General features: G+C 34.4%; 1 protein-coding gene across 1 annotated transcript in view; it reads right to left on the reverse strand.

Moving 5' to 3' along the window:
- CNTN5 (contactin 5) overlaps window positions 1–13037 on the reverse strand; it is a 782527-nt gene that overhangs the window by 412207 nt on the left and 357283 nt on the right. The window lies entirely within an intron of this gene.

The following is a 13037-nucleotide window of genomic DNA, read 5'->3' on the forward strand; positions in this document are numbered from 1 at the left end:
TGAAGCACTGGGTGTGGTGCAAAAATAATGAATACTGTTATGCTGAAAATAAAAAATAAATTAAAAAAAAAGACTTTCACTATATTTCAAATCTATTAGTCTGTTCTACTACTATACCTCAACCCATCTGTTCCTTAACCATCCAATATTGTCTGTAACTTTTCACAATCATCAAAGTTTCATCTTACGGTGATTGTTAAATTGATATGTCTCTTATAATGTTATTTCCCTAGACTAGAATTTATTCTCAATTTCCTTCGGCCTAGTTACATCCTAGACACACTCAAGTGCAGGTATCATTTTCTTGAAGAAGACTTCAGGAGTCATTTTAATTTATAATTAACTCTCCTTTTCTGGAATTCTATAGACATATCACTAACTTGTGTCTTGATTTACTTTGAACAGTGAAATTTGCACTATTTTGCCCAGCAAGATTATTAGTTGTCCCCCTTTCACTTGCAAAAATGTTCCAGTTTGAGTATAAAATAAATTATATGGTCTCCCTACTCTTTAATTATAATCCACAAAACACATTCCTCCTGTATCAGTGCTGGTTAAGTTCTCTCACTGTTTTCTGTTCTATGTGTATATATCATCTTCTCTGCCAGATTATATAATTCATCTAAAGTGGGGCTATGTCATATGCTTACTGTACAAACATGGCATCTATTTAAGAAATACAATTATTTAAATTAATTTATATTTAGAAACTTTAAGAAGTATGTCATATTTCCATTAAATGTCATTGGGGATATCTGAACTTGCCCCAAAGTGTTATCTCGTACCATTGGTCTAGTAATCTAAAATAGTTTCCAACTCACTACAGTGCCTAGCAAGTAGTTTATAAATCTCTTTCTGATGATGAATGCAGTGTTTTGTTAATTCATCACTAGTGATATCAGATGTTTTCTTATATTATTTCTTTAACCTTTGGTAATAGAGTTTTATAAATTCTATAAGGCCCTTCATGAATTTGCCCTTGCTATCTCTTCAACCTTAGCACCATCTTTCCTTTCTTCAATCCATCCTAGCCACACTGGCCTTGATGTCAATTTTCAACTTAACATATGAGAGCTGTTTTTTACTTTAGTCTGAAACATTCTTCTCCCAGATACTTGTGTACTCACTAGTTCTTTCATGTCTCTGTCCAAATGACTCCCTTTGGCAGTCATCCCTGACCAGCTTACCTAAACCAGCTCTATCAAATAATTTATCTTTGCCTTTCTTTCTGTGTCACTCCATCTCCACCTCTATATTTTATTTGTTGTCTCTGCACCACAATGTGAATTTTCATCGGACAGGAACCTTACCTACTTTGTTCACCACCATACCGTTCAGTATTGTGAAAAGTGACTGGCACACAATTAATTAATTGTTGAGTGAATAGAGAATGAATGCAGTAGTGAAAATGTTTCCTACTCTGTATCATAACATAAATCTTTTGGAAATTAAGATATTGAGTACAGTTTTGACCTTCATAAAGTAATAAATAAAATAAATGATTTATGAGGATGTTTTCTCAGAAGCCTTGGGAATATATGTATTTTATAATAGATAAGTGATAGATAGATAATAGATGGATAGATAGAAGATAGATAATGTGATAAGGACATGAAACCACAAATATTAATATTCTAGTCAGTTGGCTGGATTTTATAGTGCCAATTCATTCGGTATAAAGTAAATAGAATTTAAAGAAGTAACAATATAAATATTAGTTGTTTTTGCAAATGTTGGAAGTGGGAGAGGAAATGAAAGAAACAATTTAAATGATGAATTAGAAGAACCTATAAGAACAGTTCTATTTCTTATGTTTATTTTACTGGAAACTATTGATTCAAAGTTTGTGGTGAATGCTTGCTAATAAAAGCCATGTCATCCTTGTTTTTTTATTAGTTCTTTTGCTGTCAGACCACCATTTTGGGATTTTGCATCTTTATACACTTTCTGTCTTATTACTTTTAACTTAGCCTGAACTTTTATTTTAATTAAAAAGAAATGCTGTTGAAATGAATACTTAATCTACCTGGGGAAAAGAGCACATACTTTTCAGTCTTGGATCTTTACTATAGAATGGCAACAATACATTGATTTCATTAACTCTCTGATGAAATCCTCAGATAAGATTAACACAGTTTTAAAACACAGCATGATAGCTTGCATGGGCAAGTACTCTCCAACACCAATATTTCCACCAATGATTGTATCAGGGAAAAAAAGTGTGTATGTGGAAGGTGACCAAGGGGATCTTAAGAGTGTTGGCATCATTGTAATACTATGCCTAAATAAATACTATATGATTAGATGATGTAATAGTATTTTTTTTAAAGATTTTATTTATTTATTTGACAGACAAAGATCACAAGTAGGCAGAGAGGCAGGCAGAGAGAAAGGGGGAAGCAGGCTCCCCGCTGAGCAGAGAGCCCGATGTGGGGCTTTATCCCAGGACCCTGGGATCATGACCTGAGCCGAAAGCAGAGGCTTTAACCCACTGAGCCACCCAGGCACCCCGATGTAATAGTATTTTTATGAGAACACTAGGGTGCTGGCCTATATGAGGCCATTCCAATTTTAATAACTTTGAAATCCCATACTCTTCTTTGTTCATCTCCTATAACTTTCCTTTCCTTTTTTTCTATTAAATAGTAGTTCATTAATTTATTCAGTATCTTTATTTCTGAGAGTACTCTCCAGTAATACTAATATTTTAAGGATCTAAAAACTAAACTGTATATATTGTATAAACTTATCACTTATATAAAATATCTTAATGCAATAAGCTTCCTATGATCTAGATCAAGGTTTCTGAATTTCAGCATTTATGGCCAGATAATTGTGGAAGATAGTACTGTACATTGTAGGATGTTTACCAGCATTCCTGGCCTCTACATGCTAATGCATTTTATAACCTCTCCCTGCTCCTATATCAGTTATAATGATCAAAAATATCTTTAGATATTATCGATACCATGGGGATGGAAGTCATTCCTGTTTGTGCACCACTGACCTAGATTAATCTAATAGTGATTATACCCTGATTAACTAACTTTGAGGTATTTGGTGATTACTGTATGTCTTTTTATTTCATTTCATAAAAGATAGATAGATGATGATAGATAGATAGAGATGATAGATAGGTGATAGGTAAATAGATGATAGGTGAAAACTAGCTGCCTTAATTTCAGTTTTCATTTTGTTTTTAAAGGCAGAGTACAATACCTCCTTCATGATTTTAGTTCTATAAGGTACATATATAGAATACGTATTCAGTAAGTTTTGCTGAATTGAATTAGAATTAGGACCCAATCATATCATAGTACAAAACCATAAGGAACATTATTTACTTTTGATTTAATGAATCAAATACATCTTAATATTTTGATAATGTTTCAGACCACTTTCCGAAAACTGTCAAAATAAAAAATATGTCAAATACTGGGTTGAATATATATCAACACAAAGACACAATATGGACATTATCAGATTATCATTTTTCTCTTCATATAAAAGTATATAAGGTGTAGAAGAAATTTCAGTCACATGAGTTTTATAGTTGTTTGATTTTGCATAATTAATCTTGCAAACATACAGACCTATATGTTATATGTGAAATACAAAATAATGCATTTAATTTACTTCCTTTACTCAATCATTTAAAGTCTCCCTGATTTTTAAATAATGAAATATGTATTTCCTGAGTTTATTTAAATGTATTAAAAATTAAATCCATATAAGTTAATTCAAAGTAATGAGAACAAAATGCAAATTTATTGTAGATATAGGAGGAGAAAAAATTTTAATAATTAAAGTACATGAGATCTGAGCTAAGTAGAGGATAAAGAAATCGGTTTCTTATATTATAAAGATTTTGGTTTCTTAAATTAGAGAAATTTCCAGATTATTAAATATTGTTTTAAGGCATTTGTTAGCATGACTTACAAGTTTCTATATTTTTTTATAGTTTCTTAGACTATAGAAGTTATTGTAGATCCACTGAATGGTTGATAAATCAGTTCATAATAGTGTACTCTGGGAAAAGCTACGCAAACAGAGTTTACCAGAAGTGATCAATCATAAGAACTAATAATCTAGAATGAGTCAAATAATGTATATATTAATCCAGATACAAAGCAAGTAATTTCTTTCAGTTAGAATTCTAGTTTTTAATTTTTTAAACGTTGCCTTCACCACTTATTCTCTGTGTAACCTTAAACAAGGTACTGAATGTTCCTCAGTCTTTGTTGTCCTGTTTACAGATGGAGATATGCTGTCTTTCATATTATATAAAGATTAAACAGAAGTGACTTCAGTGAAGTACATGTCTTGATGTTTGATGCGTAGAAAACATTCACTAAATGAAAATATGTGAAATTATGTTATTAATTTAGAATATTTCTAGCTAAAGAAGATTTTTGATTCAGGACCAGTCTATATATGAGTATATAAATTTCAAAGTTATCCCAACTCAATTGGCATTAAATTAATAACCATTTTCTTTTGTCTGACTTGACTTAAAATAATTCAGGACTTCTACTATCTTCTTTCACTTCCCATCATATGCTTTGATTCCCAAAGGAGATACGAAATCTGATTGCTCCAAAGAATGAAATTTTCTTATACATGTCATATCATGTTGTAGTACCTTTAAATATAATAAACACTCACTATGTGCCAGGTATTTTGCTAACCATTCTCTATTATTTGTAATAATATTAGTGGTCATTTCAATTTTATAGAATTAAAACTAAGGATTGATACAATTACATAGGTATTTTTCTGTCCCAGACAGAGAAGAAGGGACACGAGTATAGTTGCAACCAGAATCTCAGGGAATAATTACAACTATGAACACTTCCTTGATACAGGAAGTGTATGGCCTATGTAACTGCAGATTTAGAAACTCTTAAACATTAGCACAGAAACTATATTAGCACGAATTACACTGCCTTCTCCACAAAATCATTCAAAATCTGGGTTCTTTATTCTTTCATTGGATCTCATTCTTAGAAAAAAGAGAGAATTTTCATTGTCTTTATTAAACACAAGGGAAGATACAAAATATAATGATGTTTATTTTATTTTTTTTTTTTTTAATGTAGTCTAAAACCTACAGTTCTTTGCTGCATGGTTCAATTTCTAGATTAAAGACTTTCTACTAGTAAAACTTCAAACTGAAGTGTTGTAACATTTAGGAGTATCAGTTTCCATGGGAAAATCAGTGCTGCTACTGCAGTATTTTCCCATTTTCTGACCTGTTTAGCAAGCCTTAGGCTGCAGCCACACATAGGCTCAGAAAGAGCTCATATCCTGAGGGAGAAGCAAAGTTCTCAAATACATATATATATATATATATATATATATATATATATATATATATATCTCATACATACTTATATATATCTCCCATAGTTTTCCCTTATCTTTTCCCCTTCTTTCTCTTGTGTCCAATATAGAACTAGAGAAATGGCACCCAGAATGATCCTTGTTGACATAACCTGGACCGCAGCCCAGGAACACACATCCCTGAAGCACAGTTCTGTCACTGCTGGCCATTCTTGCCTGCATCAGTACTGTGTTAATTGGGCGAGGTCAGCCAGTTCTCTCTCTCCAGATTTTCATTTTCCCTGAGGGGAAGAACGGTTCCAATGAATGATCTGCCATGTCTAAGGGCACTCATTTTCAATGCTTGTTAGCCTAATGCCTCTTTGCAAAATATAAGAACAGCACAAGAAAAAGCATTTATATCACTAACCTCCAGACGGGCTTTGCAGAGCAATCTTGGCTCTGCAGCACCTAAGAGCTGACGTGTCTTCTCCCCATCAAACTTGGGCATATTTTAATGAGATTCACATGTCTTATTATATTTTTATGGGTCTTAAGGAATTATGCTTAACAAGATGTTAAAAAAATTAAAAAGTCTATCCTAAATACACAAACTTTAGAAAAGCATAGAATAGCTAATGAATCTTTTTTCCTTTTTCCCCTTGGTATTTTCATCTGCAAATAAAAACTAATATGACAACTTTTTTATGTGTATTGTATTAACTTGATTAATCTATGCATGAGCTTAGTCCTGTGCCTCTCATAGAAGCATTCTATGCATGCTTTCTATTGTTTGACCATTAATGAAAGAATACATTTCTATGACATTTCAATGCTCTGTGCTATGTTTAAGGAGAAACCCACACTTAAGACAATGGGATTCCATTCTCTCCAAAGCTGTTTAATTTATTTATATGGTGAGACAAAGATGACAGTGATGCTTTCGGTTTAACTTTCTTTTACTTTCTTAGGCACATCTGGCTGCTTGATCCCCAGAGACTATTATCCTTCATGTGCCTTGACCCTGGCAGGGATGCCAACAGATCAGCAGGCTAGAGAGATAGAAGACTATGATATTTGATATTGTTTGGGCTTTTTAATAAGGTTCACATATAACTCTTTGTGGGAGAGTCTGGATTTCTTCTCACGAAGTCCAAAAATGCTACTTGCAGCTTAACACTTAACAGCAGGCAGTGTCCTTTTGAAGAAAGGCAAAGAAAAAGGTGAAGCCACTCAGAGGATTAATTGGATAATGCTGCCCTACTTCCTATGACTCTCTGAAAAAAAGAAAAAAAAAAACAGGCAAACTATATATAGTTTTAGAACTTCACTAACTGAAATATCTGAAAGAAAACTCACCGGATATTTGCTTAGGTAACATGCTAGTTTCATTTTTAGTGAATCAGCCAATGGGCAGACAGATGTTCATTTCTGCATCCCCTGCTCTTTGTCATCCTTGGTAAAGATTTTTTTTTTTTTTCACTTCTAAACGTCTTCAGCAGGAGGTAAAAATAATGACTGTGCCTTCTGAACATTGAAGAGAGGCTGGAGCTGTGAAGTTCGAGCCCTTCTACTTTGCAAAGTATTATCCTTGAAATAGATTTGATAGAGGAATGGAAATCTTTATTCTTGTTGGAAGGACAAAATGAACCTAGAGAAGGGCAGTCAGAACACATGTGAGGGAAAGGCAGTGAATGCCATTTCCAAAAGTAAAAGAGAACTGGATTCCAGTAAGATAGGATGAAAGAGGAACCAGAGAATACAACTGTTCTTCCTGCTCCACACACAGCTGCCTCTACATAGGACTAACAAGGTCTAACAATTTGGAGTTCAGAGGTTTGGCAAAGGGTAATGTTAAACAAAGAACAAATGGACTAAGAACAGGGCTTCACAACTAGTGCAGAGATGACCATATGAGGCTAATTTATATTGTTGCATTCTTTTTGGAAAGCATTTTGATAATACTTATCAAGGCCATGACTGCTGATTCTTTCACAAGGAAATGCCATGTCTAGGAATTTAATATAAAGGAATAATTTAGAATGTACACAAATATCTATTAATGTCATTGCACAACTATTTACAACAATAAATCTCTTAAATATCAAACATCAAGGTCAAGGTTAAATAAATCATATTATTTTGGGGGAATTCTATGCAGTCATTAAAATAACATTGAAGACTAAATAATTTTGCATGCAATGATTCCAATATATTTCATACTGAAAAAAATCTAACCCCTAATGTCACAAGGCATGCATTGCATCTAATGAATTAACTTTTCTATTCATTTAGAATATTATTACCTATGCACCATCCTTGAAAGAAATGAGAAAACAGAGCTTAATCTGTTTATAGAATTCTTATTGAAAAAGGCTAGCTCCAACACACTTGTTTCCAGATCATATTTTTATAGAATCCAAAGAATATCATGTTGTTATTGATTTATTAATCTCCTGTATGTTAAGATAAATATGAATTGGGGAAGTACTTTCTACTTTCCTTTTAACCTTTTGTAACATAAATGTTTCTGTTTTCAAGAATTAATAACATATATATATATACACACACACACATACTTGTGTATATATGTAATACATTATATACATATCACTATGGATTATTGGCCATTTTGTTTAAAAAAATGTTGATATTTTAATATTTCTCCTACTTCTATGAAAGGATTGGAAGTAGGGATAAAAGTGGCAATAATAATTTAGAAAATGTTTATATAAATTATATAATGTTTATATAAATTATAAAATGTTTATATAAATTATAACAATAATTTCTTGATAGTTTGTATCATATGTGCATGGTCTTCCGATATATATTGGAATTTTTACCAATTGTCAGTTGGTATTTAAGTTGAAACATATGCCAACTAATATGCATAGTTGGTTAAACTAAAATAATTCTGTATAGAGGACTGCATAGATACAGCAAAACTATTTGGGTTAAGACAAAGATTTGTCACATAAAATAAAGAAAGAGAGAGTTCCAGTTTAAGATGGTGACATAGGAAGACTCTGAGCTCACCTCCTCCATGGAATACATCACATTACATTTCTTTTTTTTTTTTTAATTTATTTTAGGCATAACAGTATTCATTATTTTTTCACCACACCCAGTGATCCATGCAATCCGTGCCCTCTATAATACCCAACACCTGGTACCCCAACCTCCCACCTACCCGCCAATTCAAACCCCTCAGATTGTTTTTCAGAGTCCATAGTCTCTCATGGTTCACCTCCCCTTCCAATTTCCCCCAACTCCCTTCTCCTCTCTAACTCCCCATGTCCTCCATGCTATTTGTTATGCTCCTCAAATAAGTGAAACCATATGATAATTGACTCTCTCTGCTTGACTGATTTCACTCAGCATAATCTCTTCCAGTCCCATCCATGTTGCTACAAAAGTTGGGTATTCATCCTTTCTGATGGAGGCATAATACTCCATAGTGTATATGGACCACATCTTCCTCATCCATTTGTCCATTGAAGGGCATCTTGGTTCTTTCCATAGTTTGGCGACCATGGCCATTGCTGCTCTAAACATTGGGGTACAGATGGCCCTTCTTTTCACGACATCTGTATCTTTGGGGTAAATACCCAGGAGTGCAATTGCAGGGTCATAGGGAAGTTCTAGTTTTAATTTCTTGAGGAATCTCCACACTGTTCTCCAAAGAGGATGCACCAACTTGCATTCCCACCAACAGTGTAAGAGGGTTCCCCTTTCTCCACATCCCCTCCAACACATGTTGTTTCCTGTCTTGCTAATTTTGGCCATTCTAACTGGTGTAAGGTGATATCTCAATGTGGTTTTAATTTGAATCTCCCTGATGGCTAGTGATTATGAACATTTTTTCATGTGTCTGATAGCCACACATTTCATTTCTTAATGGAGCAGTTCCTCCTGAAGAAGAACTGAGGGCTGACTGAACAGATACTAATCAACCAAAGACAGAAAGAATGGTGAGAGAGGCAGAGACAGTTACAAAGGCGACCTCACCCCCAGTGCTGCAAACCAGAGATAGTACTGAGGGAGTGGTAATAGATCCTTCTGTCCTTGAGCATAGAAAATAACCCTGCAGTTTAAAAGAGTAGCATATGAAAGAAACAGCACAAGAATTCTGCCAAGGGGCAAGAAGGTGCAGGAATGCTCCCCAGGTGAGAGGGGCTGGAAAACAGCATGGTTTTCATTCCCAGTTACCTTAGAAGCAGAGCAGAGTCCAGATACCATGCCAGGCAGTTCTGGTCTTGGTGAGTCTGCAACTTCAGCAAGTTGCCATACTGGGGCACAGAAAAACGGTATGGTTTATAGAGGCTGGAGAACCACAGAATTTTTTCTTCTGCTCCACCTCAATCACCCAGACTGCAACAGATTCTGGCTTTCATAGGGGCAGGTTCAGACTTCATAACAAGCAGGTCTGTTTCTCACAGAGAAGTTGTGACCTCAGCAATCTCAGGGTCCTGAAGCTGACAGCCCTGGTTACACTGGCACACAGATGAAAAGCTGTTCTTTAAAAGGGCCAAGGAACTGCAGGAGTGCTCCCTTCCCTTACATCTTAAAAGCCAAGATTGGAGCAGAGTCTGGTTTGGACTCCATAACTGGAGGTCCAGTGCCATGACAGATAGCCCCTATGACATAACTGATGAGTCTGTTTATCACATGGAGCTTATGACTTCAGAGAGGCCAGGGTCCAAAAGCCTACACTAGGCACCCTGTGGTGCTGGGGTATAGAAAACCAGCCAGCATTTTGTGTTTTTTTTTTTGTTTGTTTGTTTTTTTTTACTTTTTAATTTTGTTTTATTTTTTAAAAAATTCTTCTTATTTTTATTTCTTTTTAAGATTTTATTATTTTCTTTCTTGCTTCTTTTTTTTCTTTTTTCTTCCTTCTTTTAATTTATTCTTTTCCTTTATTATCATTTTCTTTTTAAAAAAATTCTTTTTATAAAACAGTAATTAAAAAGTAATTAGCACATAGAGCCACAGCTCTAACCAGCCAGCAAAAGTCACTAAGCACACAGAATCTGCATAGGGGTCACCATACACAAGACCACTCCATCCTTAGGAGAAGTAGCCATTTTGCCTTACAAACACAGAAAGTTGAGCAAAATGGAGAGACAGAGGAATATGTTCCAAAAGAAATAACAAGAAAACAAAAAAACACACAGTGAAAGAATTAAATGAAAGAAAGATAAGCAATATATATGATAAATAATTTAAGTTCATGAACATAAGATACTCATTGGGATGGAGGAAAGAATGGAAGAACTGAGAGAGACTTTTAATAGAGATAGAAAGTATTAAAAATCACCAATCATAGGTGAAGAATATCCTCCTGAAATAAAAACACACTAGAGGGAATCAAAGTAAATTAGAGGATGCAGAAGAATGTATCAGTGATCTGAAAGACAGTCTAATAGAAAGTGAAAAAGCTAAACAGCAAAAAGAGAAAATAATTTTAATAATTGGAGAGAAAATAAGATATGTCTTGGACAACATCAAGTGAATGAACCTTTGCATTACAGAGTGTCCCAGAAGAAGAAGAGAGAAAAAGGTGTAGAAAATGTATTTGAAGAAATAATAACTGAAAACTTTCCTAACCTAGTGAGCTTAATAAACATCCAAGTCCAATAGCAGAGTGTTCCAAACAAGATGAACCAATAGCACAGCACATAACAATATGTCAATAGTTAAAAAAATAAATAAATAAAGAATCCAAAATCAGCAAGAGAGAAACAAAAAGGTATCTATAAGGAAAACCTATGAAACTATCAGCTGATTCTTATGCAGAAAATTTGCCAGCAGAAGAAACTTTCTTCTGATATCATAAGAATGACATGATATATTCAAAGTGCTGGGGAAAAAACAAAACTTCAATCAAGAATATTCTACCTGGAAGGGTTATCATTCAAATTTGAAGGAGACAGAGTGTTTTCCAGACAAACAAAAAAAAAAATAAAAGATTTTATCACCACTAAACCAGACTTACAGGAAATGTTAAAGGGCTTTTTTAAGGAAAAAATAAATGGCCATTAATTAGACATAGGAAAACTATGAACAAAAAGATATAAAATATGACAACATAAAACATACATAAACACGTTGAGGTCTTTTATCCATTTTGAGTTTATCTTTGTGTACAGTGTAAGAGAATGGTCAAGTTTCATTCTTCTACATACAGCTGTCCAGTTTTCCCAGCGCCATTTAGAGAAGAGACTGTCTTTTTTCCACCGTATATTTTTTCCTGTTTTGTCGAAGATTAATTGACCATAGAGCCCACATTTGGGCTCTCTACTCTGTTCCACTGGTGTATGTGTCTGTTTTTATGCCAGTACCATGCTGTATTGGTGATCACAGCTTTGTAATAAAGCTTGAAATCAGGTAATGTGATGCCCCCAGTTTTATTTTTGTTTTTCAACATTTCCTTAGTGATTTGGGGTCTCTTCTGATTCAATACAAATTTTTGGATTATTTGCTCTAGCTCTTTGAAGAATACCGGTGGAATCTTGATCAGAATGGCATTAAAAGTATAGATTGCTCTAGGCAGTTTAGACATTTTAACAATGTTTACTCTTCCAATCCAAGAGCATGAAGTGGTCTTCCATCTTTTTGTGTCTTCTTCAATTTCTTTCATGAGTGTTCTGTAGTTCCTCGAGTACAGATCCTTTACCTCTTTGGTTAGGTTATTCCCAGGTATCTTATAATTTTTGGTGCTATAGTAAACGGAATCAATTATCTAATTTCCCTTTCTGTATTTTCATTGTTAGTTTATAAGAAAGCCACTGATTTCTGTACATTGCATGAGACAGGAATCCTTCAGAATCCTAGAGGAGAACATAGGCAGTAATCTCTTCGATATCAGCCACAGCAACTTCTTTCAAGATATGTCTCCAAAGGCAAAGGACAAAAGCAAAAATAAACTTTTGGGTCTTCATCAAAATCAAAAGCTTCTGCACAGCAAAGGAAACAGTCAACAAAACAAAGAGGCAACCAAGGGAATGGGAGAAGATATTTGCAAATGACAGTACGGACAAAAGGTTGATATCCAGGATCTATAATGAACTCCTCAAACTCAACACACACAAAACAGACAATCATATAAAAAATGGGCAGAAGATATGAACAGACATTTCTCCAATGAAGACATACAAATGGCTACCAGACACATGAAAAAATGTTCATAATCACTAGCCATCAGGGAGATTCAAATTAAAACCACATTGAGATATCACCTTACACCAGTTAGAATGGCCAAAATTAGCAAGACAGGAAACAACATGTGTTGGAGGGGATGTGGAGAAAGGGGAACCCTCTTACACTGTTGGTGGGAATGCAAGTTGGTGCATCCTCTTTGGAGAACAGTGTGGAGATTCCTCAAGAAATTAAAACTAGAACTTCCCTATGACCCTGCAATTGCACTCCTGGGTATTTACCCCAAAGATACAGATGTCGTGAAAAGAAGGGCCATCTGTACCCCAATGTTTAGAGCAGCAATGGCCATGGTCGCCAAACTATGGAAAGAACCAAGATGCCCTTCAATGGACAAATGGATGAGGAAGATGTGGTCCATATACACTATGGAGTATTATGCCTCCATCAGAAAGGATGAATACCCAACTTTTGTAGCAACATGGATGGGACTGGAAGAGATTATGCTGAGTGAAATCAGTCAAGCAGAGAGAGTCAATTATCATATGGTTTCACTT

This window comes from Mustela nivalis (assembly GCF_964662115.1).
Source record: "Mustela nivalis genome assembly, chromosome: 9".
Classification (NCBI taxonomy): domain Eukaryota; kingdom Metazoa; phylum Chordata; class Mammalia; order Carnivora; family Mustelidae; genus Mustela; species Mustela nivalis.